The 18,508-nt window shown below is 28.5% G+C and overlaps 1 protein-coding gene across 6 annotated transcripts in view; it reads left to right on the top strand.

The window, feature by feature from the left end:
- The window catches only part of LOC123009491 (tachykinin-like peptides receptor 99D), a 55,997-nt gene that overhangs the window by 16,057 nt on the left and 21,432 nt on the right, over positions 1–18,508 (top strand). For 5 of the 6 annotated variants that reach the window (XM_044405856.1, XM_044405854.1, XM_044405858.1 and 2 more), the window contains exon 2: positions 8,415–8,454. The gene's annotated coding sequence lies outside the window, so the exon portion shown is untranslated. Of the gene's footprint in view, positions 1–5,655; positions 5,685–8,414; positions 8,455–18,508 lie in introns of all 6 variants that reach the window. The other variant, XM_044405855.1, reaches the window with a different exon arrangement.

Genomic DNA, 18,508 nt, shown 5'->3' with positions numbered 1-18,508 from the left:
AATTTATGTTTGCTAAATTTTTTTTTAAAAACAAAAATATATTACCAAATAAAAAATTACTTGTACTTATACAAATATTTAAATAACTGACGTTCAACAAAATTTCAGCTAGAAAAAATTGTGGTATTACAAAAAAAAACAAAAAACTTTTATTTTTGGTTATAAAAATAGTGTTTTCTAATATGACTTATTATATTATTAGACTTATTAGCTGACAAAAAAGGTTATCAACCACAAAAAATAACAAGTGGCAAAAATAGAGGATTCGTTGGTCTGTATCAAAGAAACCGTGATTCTCACTGTAAAAAATAGAAACAAGCAATACGAAAACTGTCTAATCTCATATTTTTCTTTCAACAATGTTGTTAACTTAATTTTAAACTTTGATTAGGTAGAATAAAAATAATTATTTTTTCAACTTAACACAAATAAACCACAAAAATATTATGCTGTTATACTTAATAAAACTATAGAAATTCAAGTAGTAAAATAGAAAATTCACAAAAATTTTTCGTTGTTCAGGCTCTTTATTAAAATTAAAAAAAATATTTTAGTTCACTACTTTCTTACTTGGTACAAACAAGACACTAAATACTACCAGTCTTTGTAGTCGCTTAGTTTATCACATTAAAAGCTCGAAGTTTGTAAGACAATTTATCGTCTCTGAATTATCCCAAAAATTTATTATCTCCTCCTGTTTTATTGTGACCGAGGCAAAACTTGCAATAAAACAATTTATAGCAAAACTGCTTGCCACATATCACAAACAAAACCCTAGTCTTATCTCTGAGACAATATGTATTTTGTCTTTGTTTAAAACATTTTTGTTGAAACATAATCCTTGAAACGTCTAAATCCCATCACGTATCCCACATTATTGTTGCTTGATTTTTATTTTGTGAATAAATCCGTTCGTGTTCACTAACTTTTTTACCGGATGCAAAATGCGTTTTCCATTAAACGGGATTTTTGCATGTTTTGTATAGTATAAAGTATGTGGAACATGCTGATGACCGTGTTTATATATTCCACAATCCCTAAAATTGAGGTTTTATGTTGAAACTTCAGAGAGAACAGTTGCGGTTGAAAAATTTCCCTGATGACACTCCAGCTTCCAGTCGAGTCAATAATATTCGTGGAATGTTTGCCGCTATTCACAAATTTTAATCTTGAATAATGCGAAGGCTTAAATTTAACGACACTTGACAATATTTATTACAGACAAAAAGATAATTTACTCATAAGCTGTTTTATTCAATTTCATGAAAACAAGAAACAAACTTTTTAAATAACTTTATTCATTTTGTCACTTCTATCGCATCTTTTGTATATGAGATAATACTCATCTGATTAGGTTTCTGTATGCATGTATCAGACTATAAATCGCCACGTGTTAATCTCAGAAATAAAGGCTCACCAATGGAAAATCTGTTAGGTGATATAATGACGTTTTAATTAAATCTAGTAAGCCATGTTTACCGGTTGGCCCAATTATAAGGGACAAAGAGGAAATTCAAGGAAGACGTGCTGACATCCTGTATGCAGAATGCAAATTGTGCATTATTGAGAAGGCATTCACCGAAATAAATCATTTGAGAATCGAACCTTAAATATCTCAATTTTGGTCTACAATTGTTCCAAAGAAAAAAATAAATACTTTTTATTTTAGTTTGGTGAATTATAAGCACTTTGATTTAGTTTGGGATAGATAGGTGTTGGTGTATGCATACCAAGTAAGGGGTTCTGATGAGTTTTGAACGGTTTTTTAGAAAGTGTAATCAAACTGTCAGTATTTTAATACACCTCTTTCACTAGTTCTAAAATATATTTTATTATCATATGTACATACTATAAAAATTTGTAACATTTTTATTTTATTTAAATGTAAATAGAATATGCTTTGCTCTAATAAAGCATTCATATGCATGAAAAATCGCTACACTATGTTTTATTTAAGAAATAATCATGCCAAGTGTTTTATATGCATCTAAAACATCGGATAAAATTTTCACATTTTTACTTAAATGTTTCCCAGAAAGGAAATAAATATTTTGAGTGCATTTGTTATACAAGTAAGTCGTAGAATAAAATCGTAAGACACATACGAAAATATTTCTAAACAATTCGTTGTTATGCAAGTAAGTCGTAGAATAAAGTCGTAAGACACATACGAAAATATTTCTAAACAATTCGTTGAAACGTCAGTTTCTTTATGTGATTTCCTAATCTCTACATTGATGTCAATTTAATTTCAATACTAATAAACTCAATCACTTTAATGTAATAATTCGTAATTCTCAATTCTCAATTCTTAATTCTTTATTCTCTCTTCTATATTCTCTATTTGAGAGGTAAGTATGACTGTTCCCGACGTGAAAAAAATGAAACGTCGTAGGGTGAAATTAATTGTACATAAAGCCAAACTTGAATTTTTAATTTGACAAAAATCAAATTTACTTTCTTGAAAGTTCTTTGAAGTTAATATTTTTAATCAAAAAAAATGTTAATCTGGACAAAAGAACAAAAATGTATTACTTTGATGGAATAGCCAATAATCAATATTAAAAAATAAACCCAAAAAACTAGCCAAGTTCTGAATATTCTTTTAAATAACTCGTAAGATCCTTGTAACTCACTTTTCGTAAAAGCTTCTTTACTTGTGATGCATTTCCTTTCCTTTGTGTATTTTTTCATCCTACTGCTTTATTGTATACGTCATATTTTTATTAAGGCTCAAATAAAAGAATCGAGAGCTCTTCAATTACTCGAGATATGGATAGTCCACATCGATTTTTAATCAGAAACCTCATTTTCTCCAATGAAATTGACCCGGCACTCCTTTTCCGAAGAAAACTGTTCTATTAACACAAGCACCTGATTTTATTACCCCATTAAAACCTTCATCTAATCCTCCAAATTCATAAATAATCCCTTTTCTAACAAATTACGAAACACGTGTGACAGGGAATGAGTCCCTCGACGAACAGACTATAAAACAAATTGAAACGTTTCGCAATATTTTACATTTGGTTAGTGGGAAAAATGACGGAATCTTCTAACCCTCAGGGAATTACCGGAAAAAATACCATATTTTTGGTCCAATAGTTGTGATTTAAATTTGCATTTTGAAGGGTGATATCGAAACCCAAATGAAAATTTTCTCTCCCGATCGAAGTTAATAACTTTTGGGATTAGATATTGAGGGATGTTTTTTTCCCCGTGTAAATTAAGAATTTCTAAGGTTTTAGGTGGGTAAAAGTTGGCTTTGTTTATTAAAATTGAATTAATAAAAAGTCTATAATTTTTTATTTTAAGACTGCATAATTTTATTAGAAAATAATGTTTCATCCGACATATTCCGGTGCAATATTTCACAGCCGCATTAAAATTTTTATGTGGTGGAGCCGCTGAGCTAAAATATGCTCATTTTTATGCTTTTACATACTTTGTTTAATATTAGCACCCATTTTTCTTCCAATATTCATGAAAATTAATTGTTGAAAATGTATGAAACAATTTATTTCTTCCGTGAAAGACTCTTAAAAGCTAACCGCATTAATTAATTAATTTCGAAATTGTTCTTTTGTATTTAGAAAACAATAACTGCGTAAAGCAATATGAATACTTATTCTCAAAATATAATTTTCACAGGACGAAATTTAATTGCTTTGAACTTACGTCGAGCGTAAAATTTATTTAAGCGCGATTCATTACGAAGTGATCTATAGAAAATTTCGCCCGAAATTGTCGTGTGTCGTGATAAAAAGATGAGAATTCCGGAACTAATCCGATTATAAAATTTGAAATTCAGCTCGGATGCATCTTTCTCTAATTTCGTGCTTAAATCAATTAAAACTACAATCAAATGGCCCGGTCTTAGACGTATACTAGAAATTGAATGAAATTCGGAAGAGAAGACAAAGAGTAATCGAGTACTCGTCTCTTGGAATAATTCAAAAAATTAAATACAACATTTTACGACTGTAAATTTATTAGCAAAATTTGAGAAATAAATTTTAAAAAATTCAACCCAAAAGTTATCCCAGGGTCTCCAGTATTAAAGTCTTCTGTGTTCCTTAAGTATTTGAGTTTCAAATCTGTTAAATTTAATATTATTAGGCTTAAAAATATATTTTACACAAGAAGCATATTTGTAAAAAATGTAAACAAAATTTTTATGAAATTAAAAATGTGAAATTTCTTAAGTTAATTTGCAGATTGATGCAAAAAACACATCTGTTGAAAAATGCTGTGGACATGATACAAGTGCGTTGCTACATACAGGTAAAGAACCTAACGTTTTTTGCTTAAACTATTTATATTTTGGAAAAACTAATTGACGAATGATAAAGTATTATAAAAATGTGATGTTTAATTAAGAATAACTTTTTCGAAATTTACTTTTGTTTTTCAGTTCTCCAATTTTTTAATTTTTTTTTAATGACAACCCACAATAAAACCATTTTTCTCATGAAGGTTATGATCTAAGGATTACAACTATCTACATTACATATTTAATTTTTTCAAAAATTTTTTTTTTACATAAATTGCAATTCTCACAAAAACAATCGCATAACTCAAAGATAACTCATATTAATTACTTTTTGGAGGGAAATGATTAAAAAAACGCTTAGTTCCATACTTTATATTTAGCCTGTATAATAATATTTTATTACAAATGTTTTTTATGTTTTTTGTATTATTTTAGTAAACTTAATACCAAGCTAACTTTCTTTGTTTATCACTTAAAGGCTTGTATTTAAAACAATTGCAGTTCAATTGTTTTTTAGGGTGTCCTAAAGGAAACTTTTACAACTTTATATTTAATTTTTTCAAAAAAATTGCATAACTCAAAAACAAAACAAAATTTACTTCTCAAAATACGATCACACTTTTTATATTACTTTAATTTATTGTGATTATCATTTTCTGGAGGCAAATGATTAAAAAAAAACGTTTGGTTCCATACTTTATATTCACACTACCCCAAATTAAAATCATTTGATTTTGAGTGTGCGCAGATATTAATTTAATTTAATCTAATTTGATTTTGAAATGTACAGTATTTGAAAACAGATATAATTTGCCAAAATGTAAAGTTTAAATAAAAAAATCATACATTTTTTAAAATATATTATTATAAACTGCAGTGTGCTAAACACAAACGTCCCAATGCTGAAAATAATATTTTATTATCACATATAAAAACAACAGTTGCCTAGAGTATTTTAAAACAGAGATATTATTTTTGTGTTTCTTGTAATATTTTTACAAAATAAAAAAGTGCACAGTATCCACGTTAATAAACCCCCTATTTGCACACTCTGTTTTGATATTTAAACTTATAAAAGTGCAGAGTTCAGTATAATTAAAAAGCATTATTAATAACGCAGGTAAAGTAAACATTAAAACACTCGTCTATTGTTTATTGAGCTTCTCTTCTCTCTGTTTGCAATTTATTAATAATATTAATATAAAAAATTTCGTTGTTCTTATTCTTGTTTTAAATTTATTTCAAAACAGGTGTTTTTAATACCAAGGAACCTTATCATTCTAAATTTTTATTTTGGAGTTCTTCAAGCAGAAACCTGAAACGGTTTCTCGTCGACTTGAAAATAATGTTTGAGGGTAAATAATTATTTAGCAATTTTTCAGCGTTGCAGCAACATAAATGGATTACTCAGGTAATTAATGTTTGTTGTTCGCACAACAATGGCCTTCTACAGTATTTATGACATGTCGATTTCCAGTGGAAACTTTCGAACAAATTGTAGTCGTCAACTATAAATAATAATCTCTTTATTTACTAACCCAACAATAATAAATAAACGTAACACGATCCTAATGCTCGATTTAATTACGTTATTGTAAACATAAATTCATTCATCAAGACAGTCGAAATTTAAACCAACTGCGACAATTTGTCTTCCTTAAAACCTAATTAGTGTTTAAGCCCATCTTAAGCTTTAATTAGGCAAAAAAAAGTTATGATTAGGACGATTTATGCCCGCTAAAAATACACGTTTGATGAGCTTTTTCGCGCTTTGATGGGGCTGCCGATAATTAACGCAATCTGTGAGGGTGTTTGATGGTGGTTTTTCAATATTTTTCTAGAGCTTCAGCAACTAATGAGTTTTCCATCTGTTTGTGGAATGTCGCACAGCTTAATTCACGAAATTACACTTTGAAAAAAGCTTTTTGTAATAAGTGAAGCTACAATTAGGTATTAACGATAGTAACCATCAGTTTAATTAATTCGGTTAGAAAGACGATTGCGTCACAAGCAAACTAAGCAAACTAAATTAATTATTCGGGAGGTGAATCTTTGCTAAGTCAAGAGAGACATCATACTAGAAGTGTCGTATAATGGATTGGTTTAAATCGTGATTGGAGTCGAGAATTATTATTATTAGACTCATACGCACTCCTGAGACAAACTTCCTGACAGTTCGAGTCCTTCCATTGTCTCCGTTATTAACCGAAAATTAATTAGATAATTTGATCCAACCACGATTTGACCCGACACTGACACGAAAATGGACTCTTGAATGGAATGGTGACAAAATTTCTGCAAATAAAGATTTGGAATGCTATTTCTGGTGAAAGTTACACTAATAAATAATTAAAAAAATAATAAAGTGTTTGAGAACAATTTGCAACAATTTCAAAATCACATTATAATTTTTTAATATAAAATATAGAAAAAAGATATTTACATAATTTGAACGAAATAGAAAAAATAAATATAAATTTTATGGAAATATACATTGAAATTAGAAATTATGAGTTTTCAAAGTTTTATAAATATAATTCAAGCTACTTGAATTTTATTTTAATTATTTAATTATTTTTATTTTAATATGTTTTTCAAACAGTTGTAGAGTTTATTTTTACACAAATCTTTTAGTTTAAAGTCTTCTTAACTTCAAATTCAGTTTTATTGGGATTTATTAATTTACCTATGTAATATTTAAACTTTGAGGGTGCCAGATTCTTATGTTTGACATTATTTGAGTTGGTTATGGTTTTTACGTATAATTATGTTTATTATAAATTTTTAGCTTTTCATATTAAATAAATCAAAAGTTTGCATGTAAATTGTAAATTTGAGTTTTACAGAATTTTTATTCTAAGTTTCAGTATAGCCGAAATTTAAATTTACTTAAATATTTTTCAAATTGTTTTTAATTATTTAATGATTAATCACCACATCAATAAGAATTTTATAATGAAACTTTTAATTACGTTAGGTTTTCTACGTTCTAGAGTATTAATTCATTTGAGATATTGTTATTGTTTTTAAATGATCAAATTATGTTTCATTTTATTTTTTTAATTTTTTAACTTCTTCATGTATTGTGTATTCAAGATTTCCAAATTCCATTCACATTTTCTATACAATCAATTTTTTCAATATTGTAAAACCACTTTCATTAGCATATTTCAGGTTACAAAAGCAATTTTGTAAAGGTTCTTCAAGTTTAATGTTCTGACTTTCAATTAAAACCTTGTTTTCACTTTTCAAATTTCTTTCAAGCTTTAGAATTTCGAGATTTTTATGATATTTTTTTTAGTTTTATTTGTTTGACAAGATTGTAAACTCAATTTATTTTAGTTTTCTATGCTTTTCAAGGTCTAATTTCTTATTTTTTTTAAGTTTCTTATTTTTGTAATTTACTTAAATTGTTTAGAATCAACTAAGTTGATTTAGTCTTTCAAGTGTGAGAGTCAAGAATTTCACCTTTTAATTTAAGTAAAAAGACAAAAAAATGTACGTGTTGGAAAGCAAATTCCCACTGTAGCAGAGTCTACTTGCAAACACATTTTAATTAAAATAAAACGAAGCAAAACAACAAAAAGAATCTCCACCCACTCTATGCAAAAGTTTTTGTTAGAAATACGAGTATTCATAATATTATCAAAAACTAAAAATAATATTCTTTTGCAAAACCTCGGTAAAAATGTAAAAATCGTCTTCCTTTTCTTTACAAGAGAAGTACTACAGTTTTTTCCTAATACATTTTTAGAAATAAATGTTCTCCGGACTAAATCAATAGTAAGTAAAAACAAGTCGTACACGACCCTTGTCGTGGTAAAAGACAAGAAAAGGGTTTTAGACAACCTGTCATAATCTGCATAACTCGACGCAAATTTGCAAGCAAAAAAGCTTCTTGAGGAGATTAGATGTGTTTTAATTTGAAATTTTAAACCAGCGTAAGCCTTCCCTAAGCTAATAATTGATAAATAATGGGCAAAAACTCAAAAATCAATTTTACCAAAATACAATTTAATCAGATACTTTATTATATCGGAAACTGAATTGTCAATTACGATATGAATAACTAGTGTAAATATTTACTCTCATCCATTTTACACAAATTAAAATATTATTGCTCATTTCAATTTTATTTCAGGCTTTTGCGTCATGGAACTTGATACCGTCTCCGACTAAAGGTGAGCGGTTTTGCTGTTAATTGCATTTTAAATAATTTATAACTTTGATCTCATGTTTGTATACTAAACAACTTACAAGTCTTTGGAGCTTTCGCAAGTAATTTATTTTAGAATTCCTGAAATTTTTTGCTAACTTACAACTAATCTACATATCAGAGTAAGAAGACATATGAATGTATACGTAATAAGTAGAAATTTTATTGCGGCCGACTTTGTGAATAGTAAATTATTAGGAATTATGGAGCTGTCTACAAGCACGGAAATAACACAAGTGAAAACACTTACTTCTCTAGGAAGTCAAATAGAAAAAGAATAAATTTACTTATATGGTGCTTTTCCGAATGTGCATGCTTGCAGTTGGAAGCTTTTAAATCTAAGGATAAAGAGATATGTAATCAGCAATAAAACATTGCTTTCCGGAGATTTAGTACAGACGTTGAGAAACGAGGATTAATATGTAGACACTAAAACTTAGCCGAGATAAGAAAACTCGGACACTGAAGAGGTCTTGAAATACTGAACACAGTTATTTTCAAGAAATGCAAAAATCTGAAAGAAATATGGGATTTTTTTGAATCGCATTTCCTTTTAAATTCCGTCACAGTTTTTGGACTTTTTTAAGTTGTTTAGTTTTTTTCTAAAACTAGTTTTTCAATTGAAAAAAAATTCAAGGCGTAGTATAACCGATTTCACTCAACTCGATTTCAGTTTTTTAAACTTCCATTTTCAGTTTCATCTAATTTTTTTATAATTCTATTTTTATTTTTGAGTTTCAAGTTTTCTAGATTGTACTAAATTTAGCATTTTTAATAAAACGCTTGAAATATAAATACGTTGCAACAGATTAAAATGCTCTACAATAAATAGATATTAAGTAATAAAATCAAGATTAGGGCTATAAGCAAATAGTCACTATATGTGATTATGAGCAAAAAATTATTTTTTGTGTCTTATCAAAAACTGGTGCTATATGTAAAATTACTCGTATAATTAGCCCTTTTCAAACCGTTTTGACCTGGGACTTATAGTTTTTGAGTTACGAGCTTTTTTTATGAAAAACTAAAAATGGCCCTGTACCCGAAAAAAAAAATTAAAAAAATTATTTTTAAATGCCGATTACGCAAAACTAGAGAAGATAGCGCAAAATGCTTAAAATATTCGTAATCAGTGCGTCAAATTCTATCATTTACGCTTGGTTTAAATAGAATCTGTTACATGTTATTTGTTATACGAAGGGTATTCAAAAATTTTCGCCCGTTTTAATTTTGTTAATTCTGGCTAAAGTATATTGAAAACGGTTTACGTTTTGTGCTTTATCTATGTAAAATGTTCCAAAAAATTGATTGGTGTCAAGAAAACTGCAAAATTCTTGATAGTTCACAAGTTATTGTTATTACTAATATCTTCGCAATTTTTCTCTTTACTAGCGGTTTTCTCAATAACTATTTGTAGCAGAACTATGATCTTTTTGTGTAAGATAAGAAATTAAAAGTGTTTTACAACAATAGTAAACATAAGACAGTTATCGAAAAAAATTATAAGTTATCGCCGATAATTAAAATAATTAAAATTTTTAAAAAGATTTTGCACACATTTTTTATTTCAAAGTCAAATAAAATCCTTCGTGATAATTTATTTACAGTTGAGAGTTCATAAATTCCACCGTGTTTCCTGATTTCCGCATCCGTCTTTCGTTTGTTTATTCCTACCTTTCGTCACTGATTAAATTGTTTAAAAAAAGGAATTTCGTCAATATTTAACTTGCAAGTCTTCTTTTCCATTGAAATTCCACTCTGCGATCGATTTCACTCCCTATTAACGAGCCTCAAAAAAACTTAACGGCAATCCTGATCCAAGTCGACATAAAAAGCACTAAAACCTGCCTCATACAATGTACAAATGCAATTCAAAGGGTGAAGTGGTTTTATTTCTGTATAAAACGAAATTGTTGCTTTTGTGTATGAGTCGTGTCTCATTCAAATCGACCATTTTAAAAGCTTTCCACCGTTAGAGCTATTCAAAGATCTCCAATTGCATCCTATTACGCCACTGACACTTTAGTTGACGATTTGGACACTCGGTAGTGAGGCACGACTCATTTTTGGCGCTTTTTTCGCACTCCAGGGAGACATGATCCTTGAGGAAACTTCCTATCGGATTTCTCCTAAGTGAAACCCTCCAAAAGTGGCGATGTTTGAATTTTTTTAAATCAGACAAACTTACACTTAACTAATTTTACTGTTCTAGTGAGAAATATATAAATGTTGACAGCGTTAAATACAAAATTAAGCGTTCAAGTTTCGATGGCAAACTTTTATTACCAAGCTTTCCTTCAGACTTGCATTCTGCAGTGTATTACGCCCACAGAGGCTTGAACACAACTCATCTAATAACATTAAACATCCACTACATGAAATAAGTCCATTTGGCCTTATTTTAATCATATGTTGGTCTATAAATCCCTTACTTTATCGCGTCATGCATGCACTCAAACTGAATAACATCCTTGAGAACGCTTCAACTTTATAGCTTACAACTTGCAAGTACGTGATTTTGGCACCAGTCATATCCAAAAGCCGGTTTTAATTTACCCTTTGACAAACGACAAATTAACAAGACAATTTTTGTTGTGCTATTGGAAGTCTCCGTTATTTCTATTAAGAAAGCTTTTAGTAAAATTTTCTTTTGATCCTGCTTCTATATTAACATCAGCAAGAGCATCCATATAATTTTAGCTTAATTACCAGTTCTGTTTCGATGTTGTGATATCACACTGATTGATTCTCATCCCGAGTGCTATTGTGAAACGCAAGCGAAATAAATAACACGATGAACAAGCAAAAATTTTCAGAAAATTAAATACAGTTTTGTGTTAGAACGCGTCAGTTGTGCTTTTATCTCGGCGTTTGTGACTAATCTTTGCACAAATATTAATTTAATTTTAATGAATGTAATTAACACTGTTAAGAATTGAGAAAACTTATTACACTTTTTTTCAGACAACCATTTTTGTGATTTTTTCACAAATTTGTAGAAAAATAAGTGTTTAAATAGCGTGACGTGTGATTATCAATTTATATTTCTGTCAAAAGACATTTTCTACTTCATGGTCAAACTGACAACGGTCACATTATTTGTTCAGGTTAGTTGCATTCTGTTTTATTATACAGGTTGCGCCAGAACTCGCGCCTCAGAGAAAAATGCCATATAAGGTAAGATACCAGAAACATGGAAAAAATGTTAAACAATTTTTATCTATCTATAAAAATTTCAAAGTTATGAATGTTTAAATTTTGCACTTTGACTCTATTTATTTCTGTTGGAAAAATAATTTTCCAAGTTTTTTTTGCTACAGGCTATTAGAAGAAGAAAACAAAGAAGCGGTATCCTAAATTGTAACTCTGTTTAATGTTATTTCTGGCTTTTATTGGCAAAAGTTTTGTACCTTTACTAAATAATTATAAAAAAAAATACAAGATCATCAGTATCATTAAATAGACATAAAAAAATGTCAAATGTCAAAATTTTTTGACAGACAGAATTATTTAAACATTTTTTCCATGTTCCTGGTATCTTATCTTACTTGAAATTTTTCTCTGGGGTGCGAGTTCTGGCGCAGCCTGTATAGTACTAGTTTTTCATAAGAACCTGTGTGTTTAAAAGAATAAAAAAATAAAAACCAGTAATTTTGAATCATATAATACACTCACCGGCAAAATTATTGCATCACATGTGAAAAGTGATTTTTTACTGAAATAACGCTTAAAAAAATAAATGCATCAAAAATTAATTAATTAACTAATTAACGTTAAGTTAAACTACAATTATGACTTAAACTTCAACAATTAAACTACAATTTAATGATTGTCAAAAGAAACAAAAAAGCGAATTCCGTGCGGATTAGTTTTTTAGCAACCATTAATACCATGTATTGCCTTCTCAAGCCTGGAAAGAAGCTCAGTTTTTCTTTGTTGTCTCTCGGAAATTAGCGGTGATTTTGTATAATTTGACATTTATTTAGTAAACAATGAATCTACACTAATTGTTTTTGAAAAATCCGTAGTCGACTGACTTACTTGATAATGCTACTATCCTGTAACATCAATTTTAGTAGGAACTATTTTGGAACGATTTATGTATTATAAATCTTAAAATTTAAGTGATGCGATAATTATGCTGGTCACAATTTCGTGTAAATATAAATATCATTAAATTGACATTAAAAAATGTCAAAAATAAATGTCAAAATTTTTTGAATTTTCTCCATGTATAATATACCATGTGAATAAAAAGTATGGAACCAAACGTTTTTTGCTTAAGCTATTTATTTTTTTAGAAAATCTAAATAATAAATAATAAAGTACTACAAAAAGTGATATTTTATCACAAATAATTTTTTTTGAAATTTTCTTTGGTTTTTGAGTTCTGCAATTTTTTTTATTTTTTTAAATAGCAACCACATTTTTCTCAAAAAGTTATACTCTAAGGGTCACAACTATCTGCTTTATGTTTAATTTTTTCAAATTTTTTTTTTACATAAATTACAATTTTGACAAAGAAATTGCATAACTCAAACACAAAACAAAATTTCGTTCTCAAAATACGATCATATTTTTTATATTACTTTAATTTATATTAATTATTATTTTCTGGAGGCAAATAACTAAAAATAAAAAACTGTCTGGTTCCATACTTTATATTCACCCTGTATACTATAATTTATATCTGCTCTTTTACCTTGCTCAGTCAATTTGAGCTGTTTTTTAGATTTGTATATCATTTCGAGTAAAAGTTTTTCGATTAGAAAATAATTTTCCAACTTTTCAATCTTCAAGTTACTTAAAAACGCAAACGTCATAAAAATGAAACTATTATTACGGCTTTTCTGGTTTCAAGTTTGATTACATTCATTGAATTTTTATGTTTTCTAACTTAAAGCTTAAAGTTTATTACCTTTAAAACATAATTAAAATTTGTGAATATTTCCAAGTTTTCAGTATTTTATTATTTTTAAAATATTATAGAAAAGTCGTTGTGTAATTGGCTATTCAGTACAAACCCATTTTGCGTTTATATTAATTCACCAAATAAATACTCATTCAGTTTCTATTTTAAATCAAAATGTGTAAACAAATACCCAAGCCACAAAAAAAATGTTGATTAAGATTTTACATGCACCGTCGCTTTATTTCTTATTCAATTTCTTTCCATTTTCATTCGCATACAAAGCATGCACAGTAAAACCATCCATCCGCTATTTCATTATGAATAAAAATCAAACATTTTCCATCTTGCATTTTTACCAACGGAAATTCAATTTACGAAGCGGAAAAACTTTCTGATAAGGAAAAGGACAACTAACAAATCAAAATAATACTTTTCGGTGTCATAATACGATTTTAATCTTTAAATTTATATGGCGGACCCACATAAGGTCATAATAAAGGATGATTTATAAAACTCTTGAGAGTTAGAGTTGCATTTTCAGAATTTTTTTATTTATTTCTGAGCAAAGTTGTGAGTTGTTTGTAAGTAGTTGCATTCAGATGTAAATGAAAGCAATTAAGAGTGATTAGGAGTTTCAGAAGTTGTTATGGGATTATTCGCTTCAGTGGGGTTTTGATAGTTTCACTAGTTCCTGATGCAATTATTTCTAACGAACTGATTTTTCTCAAGTTGTAAATAATACAAGCATCGCCTCTTTATTGATCAGAAGTGATAAACTTTTGATTTAATTTGTGTTTTGTTAACTCAAAAGAGAAAAAAATCGGGAATAAGTATTTGCGATAATAATAAAGCTCTTGTCCGATTCTATTATGCACTGTTAATTAATTCAAGCCCTTAAAAGACCACAGAACATAGGGTGCTTAATATTTGAAATCAATCACTCTTTTGAGGACCTGACAACAACATATTGTGCGTCAAGAAGGGATAATAATTAATTTCTAAGTTTTTGCCCATAGTAAAATTAAAGTAAAATTAAAGTTGTTTTCAACGCATTTATTCCAAATATGATAATACCAAAGCTTTGAGATATAATATCGACCAGCTTTGAAGCTTTTCGTCGGTTTGCAACGATCCGAACTTTACAAAAGGAAAAGTTTAAGTTATATTTTGTGTAATGTAATAAAGTGAGCACATCGTTTGCGTTTAACGTTCAAAAATAAGTACAATCCGATTAAAAAGGGAAAATAAAAGTCAACAGTAAAAATGTTTAGTTGAAAGATTAAAATCACCTTTCTGATTTGCCTCCATTTGAGATGAAGTGACGGTTATTTGAATTTTTCATGAAGCTTGAAACGTGTCTGAAAAACTCTCGGCTTATTTAAATTACTTCTTGTCAATATTGTTTTAAACTGACACATAATTAGCTTTTAGTTCCAAGTTTAAATTTCGTAAAAATTTAACATTTTAGGCGAATGTGGATGAAGTAACGAGAAAATTAATTTTTTGTTGTCACATTTTACATCTCAACTAAATTTTAATAAAATTTCGACCAAAGTAAGCTAATATTAAAATGCGTAAAGGCAAAAGTACCACTTCAATAAATTGCATCTGATATTATTTTATCTATTTTCTTAAAAAAAAACACTTATTTGCTTACATTTTTCTTGGAAGAATATTCACAAGCCATATTTTCAAGACACGTGCAAGTATAGTAACGAAGTTTTATCTGCCATGCCAGTGGCATTTTCTATTAAATTGCCTAGTCGAGGATGCAATAAAGGTTCATTAAATAATTCAACTTCTTGTACAATAAATAAGGTTTTGTATTTTGTTTGAATAAAATTATTTAAAATAGAAGAAATTACTCTTGTGGTAATCAATAAAGCTTGTAATGTTAGTGAGTAATGTCTCCAATGGTTTTACAATTTATGGACGGGGCGGGGAAGTTAATGTCACAGTTGGAGAATTATTGCAATGGAAAGATATTTTTACTCAACGATAAATTTTGTAGTAATAGAAATAGCAACTATTTAGTAATATAACTGAATAAAATATCAAAGTAAAAACGTTTTTTTTTTATATTTATTAATTTTCCTCCAGTGGTTTTTTCTTGTGAAAGAAATCGAAATTAAAATCTCTCTCGGAAGCTATTTTTTGTTGAGCAAAACTCGCATTTAAATTGTTTGTTATCCATTTTTACCGTTTTGTGGCTACGTTGCAAATTGGTGGAAACAAGCTGTTTAATTTTGCAGATAATTTGTCGATTAAAAAAAAATTGTTTTCAAGCTCAATATTTTCCATTTCCTACTTAAAACTGGGAGAAAATAAGAATAAGCACTCAAATTCAGGATAATAGAATTTTTAATTTATTATGACTCGAGTGTTTTGAACACTGATAAAATTTTATTCGCGTTTTATAAGAAAATCCGTCGCCTGGAATCGGTTTTTTAATTGTAATGCTGTTCCACCACCTGTGTAAACTTTTATTTTTCCAAGATCATGACTTGATTAGAGTCTTTGTTGACTGAATCAATTGACACGTGTTGAGTGTAAATAGGGTGGATTGGTGGTCGGCAAACACTAATACCGGCCATTTATTTAGAAAAATCAATGCCCAGTGAACGCTTTTTATCGAGTACGAGTCAAGTTCTCTTATCTCAACATGGTCAAAGTTTAATTAAAATTTTACTTTAGTTTTGTTAGAGAGTTTACAATTGAGGACTCGCCAGTTTCAGTTAATCGACTAATTTAACCCTCTTATACGGGCCATATCGACACTGAGACTGTGAATATGGCGAGATAAACTCAACAAAATGGTTTGAACATTATTGTTATTTTTGAAAAATGAGGAGTGTGAGAGATTCAAAGTGATTAGAGAATAAAAATGGTGGATGCGCCGGGCATTTTTTTCCTAATATCTCTATTTTTATGACTAAAACAAATTTTGTGTTACATTCTAACATTTTATTACTTAGTCAAATGACGTTCTAACTCTAATACAATTTTTCTTACAACCATAAATCTAAATTTGTCAAACAAACGTTTCGTTGATACCTATTTTCGCACATTTGAGTGACATGTCTGCAAATATACGTTCTTTATCCTCACAGATTTACATAAAATCGAATTCTGTGCAAATAAATAAACTCCCAATAGCTTTGCAGAGGAAAGCTTCCAAACACTGACAGGTGTTGTAAGAAATTGGACAATTTTGAAGTTGAAGCTTAGGATTAGGAATAATACATGTCAAGTTAACTAAGCCAATTAATGTGTTTTTGGTAACTGACAAACTGATAATGTTCGTTAGATTATTAATTGTAATACTAAATTTGATTTATCTGAGCATTTTCTGATCTCTGTTTGATGAAAACATAATTATCCATTAATGAATGTAAACCGGTGCAAGTATAATAAAATTAGTTGAAGATTTTGCGAAATAAACGCTTCATATGCATTTCCTTTCGATCCTTGAATTCATATTCCATCAAATCGAAATTATTTGCAAAGAAAATGTTGTTGAAGCACCATATAATTAATTTCTCTGTGAAGATATATCATTTTACAGACAGCTTTCCTAAACGTCGAATAAATTTCAAGCGATGTATTAACAATATTACATAGAGTTTGATATTCCGTGCTCCTCTCAATATTAATAAATTTCCAACGTATCGGTATAATTTAAACTTTATTATCTTGCAGGATCTATTTATGTACGTTCGACTAACCTTCCCATACTCCCAATGAAACTTTGAATTAACTTATTGGACGAAATAGGAAAGTTTCCTGCAGGGTTGCGTTCCCACGCAGTCTGATATTTTATTTCGACGATCTTGAGTTGAAATTTTCGGATGTTTCGGATTTTGCGTAACTGCTTTCAAGCCAACAAATTTTGATCAAGCAAAAGGTGAAATTCGAAAGTTGAGAATTCACATTCCTTGACGGGTTTTGAGCAATTTACAAAATGTTCTATTTTTTATCTTATTTCGTTTGCTTTAAAAAAATCCTTTTTCTTCTTTTATGTTTTTTTAATTCTCTAGCTTAAAAAAATTAAAAAAAAAACCAAAAGTTTAAAAAAACTTTAAAAACTTTTTCACTGGTGTATTAATTTTGAAGAAGTTTTGAGGATGTATGTTTTTAATAATTAACAAAATCCAAAAACATAGGTATGTAAAATAAAGAATTATAATTTTTTTTATGTTGTGTAGTTGTAAAAATTTTAACTTTTATAAATCTTGAGTGCTTGTTTGCTATTTGTAAGCCTTTATAATCGAATACCTGAAAACAGACATCACTACCTAATGTCCAAGGACAGAATTCAATGCTAATAATGTTGATAGAACCTGTAAGTAAGTACAATGTTGTCCACAAAAATGAGCTTCTTACTACAAAAACTTTAATAAAAAAAGTGTCTATACAGAAAAAAAAATATTTTGTAAAAGATACAAACAGCGTTTATGGATATCGGCAATGAATTTTTTGTAATTTATTGAAATGAGCTCAAAGTTGATGCATTTTCTAAATTCTCCTGCGACTTTTGTTTCAAAATTGTTACTTTTTCTGCTCGTTCTGCAAAAACTCTTTGATGTTTTTGTTGTATTGTCATCAATTTTTTACGAAAAATTAGAAAATGTTTAGCCAACCTGCACTACAAATTGAGTCTAAATTCTAGCGGTGGTCTTTTTCTGACTTCTGCTTGCACACTTTTTGTCTTCAAATTTACAAAAATTGTTTGCGGTACTCAATTTGTCCCCGTTTTTTTGTTTTCATTTCTAAATTTTCTTAGACTATTTTTTTGCTGACGTTTAATAACATTTTTTGTTAATTAAGTCAAAAACCGGAGCTGTCAACTTCCTTTATTAAAATTACCATGGGTGTATTTGTTAGGGGTGACAACGTTAAGACATTTTCATTGAAAAAAAAAACAGAGTTTAGATTATTGTATTTATACTTTTATATTTAAGATTTATCATTTAATATTCGTATGTAATTTAAGAATTTACATTTAAAAAGATCAATTATGCATTTTAATGGTAACATTCATATCTACTATCATTTAACATTTAAGCTTTAGTATTTAAGATTTAAGCATAAATGGTGGATTTATGCT

The sequence above is a fragment of the Tribolium madens genome, unplaced genomic scaffold, assembly GCF_015345945.1.
Source record: "Tribolium madens isolate multiple individuals breed KSU strain unplaced genomic scaffold, Tmad_KSU_1.1 Scaffold_7;HRSCAF=85;Tcas5.2_LG10, whole genome shotgun sequence".
In the NCBI taxonomy this organism is placed as follows: Eukaryota; Metazoa; Arthropoda; class Insecta; order Coleoptera; family Tenebrionidae; genus Tribolium; species Tribolium madens.
This window is presented reverse-complemented; position numbering and strand designations above follow the sequence as displayed.